This window comes from Diorhabda carinulata, unplaced genomic scaffold (genome assembly GCF_026250575.1).
Source record: "Diorhabda carinulata isolate Delta unplaced genomic scaffold, icDioCari1.1 Dcau_14, whole genome shotgun sequence".
Taxonomy (NCBI): domain Eukaryota; kingdom Metazoa; phylum Arthropoda; class Insecta; order Coleoptera; family Chrysomelidae; genus Diorhabda; species Diorhabda carinulata.
Window position 1 is genome coordinate 935001 of NW_026613959.1, and position 5000 is coordinate 940000.

Consider the following 5000-nt stretch of genomic DNA (forward strand, 5'->3'; position numbering starts at 1 on the left):
AGAGCCGTTCTTTTTTGGTAACCACACCATGTGTGCGGTCTTCCAAATGTTAGGGAAGTGTCCTTCTTGTAAGCATACGTTATATAGTGATGTTAATTCTCTTACGTTGTATTCGTTTGTTATGTTTATTATCTCTTTGGGTATATTGTCATTTGATGTCGCTTTTTTGTTTTTCATTATTGCTACCGTCCACTTTACTTCTTGTTCTGTGAAGATCGGATCTTCGGGTGTGGTGAAGTCCCTGGTCATGTTTTGTCTTTTTTCTGTTTGTAGGGGGGTGTCGTTTTGTATGTCATCTGGAGGGAAGTATATTTCGTGTAATGTCATTATTGTCTCCTCTCTTGTGGTTGTCCATGTTCCGTCCTGTTTTTCTAGCGTTTTGAGGGAGTGGTCGGTTGTGGTTCCTGCTCTTAGTATTTTATATGCTATTTCCCATGGGTATCTATTTGAAGTCTCCTGCTAGTATGAATGGGTTTGTTATTTCCTCTATTTTCCTTGTGTGTCTATTTAGTCTTTTATTCCTGTTGCCCCCTGGTTCGTCGTATATATTGATGATGTATATTGTTATGTCTTGTACTTGTATTTGGATGGTTGTGGTATTCTCGTCGGTCATAGAGGTGATCGTCATCGGTTTGTACTTAGCCTTTGTGATTGTGCATGTTTTACTATGTTTATTGTGTCTCGTCATTATGTAGTTGGGAGGTGGCTTTATGTCGTGAAATGGTTCCTGTATTAGGATTATGTCGATGTCTTGATCATTGCATGTTTGGAACAGCTGGTCTGTCGCTCTTCTACCTTTCCCACTGTTATGCTGTATAAATTTTATTGTCATCTATGTTGGTGTGTTTCTAGTTTGTCTTTTTTTTTGTGTTTGTGTGTTTCTAGTTTGTCTTTTGTTTTGTGTGTGGGTTTGTTTTAGTAGTTAATATTGCGTCTGATCTCGTTCAGTTTTTTTATGTAAATTGGGCAGTTTCATGTCTAGTTTGTGGTAATCTAAGCAGTCTACAGTTGTGGCAATTTACGTCTATCGTTGTGCATGTTTTTGGGTCATGCGCGTCTCCGCACCGGAAACAGGTATATGTTTGGTCAGTACAGTATTTGGCCGAGTGTCCGTATCTACTGCATTTGAAACATAGGGTTACTGAGACGTGTTCCTGCGTGTAAAGTTTCGTCAGGTCGATGTAGATGTATCCTTTTGACATGATTGCCCTGAAGATGTCCGCTGGGCATTGAAGCAATATGTTTTCCTTGTAAGGGTTGCGACATGGTCTACTTCCGAGTCTCTTGCATTCTGTTTTGATCCTATTCCCGAACTGCTGCTGTAGATCCTCGTTTTCATTTAGTATATCCTGCAATAGGTCTCCGTCTTTTATTCCTTTTTGTGCGCCTGTGATCAATACTATCGGGTCTTGTTGTGTCGTCATTGATTTTGTTTTAAGGTTTGTGTTATTTTCTAATTTTTCTTTTATTTTTGTTTGTGTATCTCTATCTTTATTCACAAGTATTATTCCGGTTTTGGTTCTTCTTATGGTCTCTATCTCTGATGGTATAATTAATTTTTTGACAATATCGAGAGCTACCTGAGGGTCCTCTGTGTCGTTTTTGACCAGGGTCTCGAAAACTCTCGGTATTTTCGGGGGGGAATTCCAGGTAGGCATTGGTAATTGTGATGCTTGTGCAGCTATTGAGGCGTATGTCCTTGTTGTGGGTGGTGTCAGTGGGTTTATGGTGTTATTCTGATGGATGGTTTGAGGGTATGGGAGTGTTGAGGTATGCGTCTTGTTCGGTAGTGATGACATTTGATCCAGTCTGCTTTCTAGGTTATTTATCTTGTTTAAGATGTCATCTAGTTTGTCATTATTGTTGTCCTTACTCTTGTCTTTGTTGGATTTTAGTTTGTTGTCTATAAAACGGTGTTTAGTTTGTCTTCTGGCCGGCAGAGGGCGCTAGTGTCTATTAAACCGTGTTAAGTTCGGTGACTGGCCGGCAGAGGGCGCTAGTGTCTATAAAAAGGTGTTTAGTTTGTCGTCTCTCCGGCAGAGGGCGCTAGTGTCTATAAAACCGTGTTCAGTTTGTCGTCTGGCCGGCAGAGGGCGCTAGTGTCTATAAAACCTTGTTCAGTTTGTCGTCTGGCCGGCAGAGGACGCTAGTGTTTATAAAACCGTGTTAAGTTCGGTGACTGGCCAGCAGAAGGCGCTAGTGTCTATGAAGCGGTGTTTAGTTTGTCGTCTCTCCGGCAGAGGGCGCTAGTGTCTATAAAACGGTGTTTAGTTTGTCGTCTCTCCGGCAGAGGGCGCTAGTGTCTATAAAACCGTGTTCAGTTTGTCGTCTGGCTGGCAGAGGGCGCTAGTGTTTATAAAACCGTGTTAAGATCGGTGACTGGCCGGCAGAGGGCGCTAGTGTCTATGAAACGGTGTTTAGTTTGTCGTCTCTCCGGCAGAGGGCGCTAGTGTCTATAAAACCGTGTTCAGTTTGTCGTCTGGCCGGCAGAGGGCGCTAGTGTCTATAAAACGGTGTTTAGTTTGTCTTCTGGCCGGCAAAGTGGAGTGGAGATGTTTTGTATTTAGAAGCCGTCCGAGGTGTATCTATCACATAAAAGTGTTATGAAAATATTAACAATAAGGAAAAAACGTATTATGAAATTAGATCGCCGCTCGATGTATGAACGTACGAGGTGTATTATATAAAAGTTGTATGAAAATATTAACGATAAAGAAAAAAAGTATTATGAAATTGGATGGCCGCTCGATGTATGAACGTCCGAGATGTATTATATAAAAGTTGTATGAAAATAGTAATAATTATGAAAAACAAAGTATTACGAAATTAGCTAAGTTCGGTGACTGGCCGGCAGAGGGCGCTAGTGTCTATAAAACGGTGTTTAGTTTGTCGTCTCTCCGGCAGAGGGCGCTAGTGTCTATAAAACCGTGTAAATTTCGGTGACTGGCCGGCAGAGGGCGCTAGTGTCTATGAAACGATGTTTAGTTTGTCGTCTCTCCGGCAGAGGGCGCTAGTGTCTATAAAACCGTGTTAAGTTTGGTGTCTGGCCGGCAGGATATAGAAACTTGTCGAAAAAGTTGAATTGTGAAAATTGAATGGAAATTTTTTTTATGTAGAAGCCGTTCGAGGTATATTATATAAAAGTGTTATGGAAAAATTAACAATAAAGAATAAAAGTATTATGAAATTAGATGGCCGCTCGATGTATGAACGTCCGAGATGTATTATATAAAAGTTGTATGAAAATAATAATAATAATAATGAAAAACAAGTATTATGAAATTAAATTCCACTCGATATAGGAATTTGTCGAAAAAGATGATTTGTGAAAATTGAGTGGAGATGTTTTGTATTTAAAAGCCGTCCGAGGTGTATCTATCACATAAAAGTGTTATGAAAATATTAACAATAAGGAAAAAAAGTATTATGAAATTAGATCGCCGCTCGATGTATTAGTGTATTATATAAAAGTTGTATGAAAATAGTAATAATTATGAAAAACAAAGTATTACGAAATTAGCTAAGTTCGGTGACTGGCCGGCAGAGGGCGCTAGTGTCTATAAAACAGTGTTTAGTTTGTCGTCTCTCCGGCAGAGGGCGCTAGTGTCTATAAAACCGTGTTAAGTTCGGAGACTGGCCGGCAGAGGGCGCTAGTGTCTATAAAACCGTGTTTAGTTTGGTGTCTGACCGGCAGAGGGCGCTAGTGTTTATAAAACCGTGTTAAGTTCGATGACTGGCCAGCAGAGGGCGCTAGTGTCTATAAAACCGTGTTAAGTTTGGTGTCTGGCCGGCAGGATATAGGAACTTGTCGAAAAAGTTGAATTGTGTAAAATGAATGGAAATTTTTTTTATGTAGACGCCGTTCGAGTTATATTATATGAAAATATTAACAATTACGGAAAAAAGTATTATGAAATTAGATGGCCGCTCGATGTATGAACGTACGAGGTGTATTATATGAAAGTTGTATGAAAATAGTAATAATTATGAAAAACAAAGTATTACGAAATTAGATTCCGCTCGATATAGGAACTTGTCGAAAAAGATGAATTGTGAAAATTGAATGAAGGTGTTTAGTATGTAGAAGCCGTTCGGGGTGTAACATATAAAAGTTGTATAAAAATAGTAAAACAAAGGGAAAAAAGTATTGTGAATTTATATTCCGCTCGATATAATAGGTACTTGTCCAAAAATAAAGAAATAGATGTATGTTAGTTTAGGTTGTGTGAAGCGATGCACACCTGGGACACCTTCTGATGGGTATTATGAAGATTTTTCCATCCACACTAAAAAAACGTTAGGTTAGGTTAGGTTAGGTTAGGTTAGGTTAGGTTAGGTTAGGTTAGGTTAGGTTAGGTTAGGTTAGGTTAGGTTAGGTTAGGTTAGTTTAAAGGTTTATGAAAATAGAAACCGTTCGAGGTGTAACATATAAAAGTTGTATGAAATAGATGTATTGTGAAAGTTGGATTAGAAAAAGTTCGTGTTTAGTTTGTCGTCTGGCCGGCAGAGGGCGCTAGTGTCTACAAAACCGTGTTAAGTTTGGTGTCTGGCCGACAGAGGGCGCTAGTGTCTATAGAATCGTGTTAAGTTTGGCGTCTCTCCGGCAGATGGCGCTAGTGTCTATAGAATCGTGTTAAGTTTGATGTCTGAGCGGCAGGATATAGGAACTCGTCGAAAAAGATGAATTGTGAAAATTGAATGGAGATGTTTTGTATGTAGAAGCGGTTCGAGGTGTGTTATATGAAAGTTTTATGAAAATAGTAATATTGATGAAAAACAAGTATTATGAAATTAGATTGCTCTCGACATAGGAACTTGATGAACAAAATTAACTGTGAAAATTGAAAGAGTTGTTTTGGATGTGGATTATATAAAAGTTGTATGAAAATATTTATAATGTCAAAAAATATGAATTGTGAAAATTGTATGGAGATAGATGTTTTGGATGTCTACATCCGTCCGAGGTGTTTTATATAAAAGTGTTGTGAAAATAGTAACAA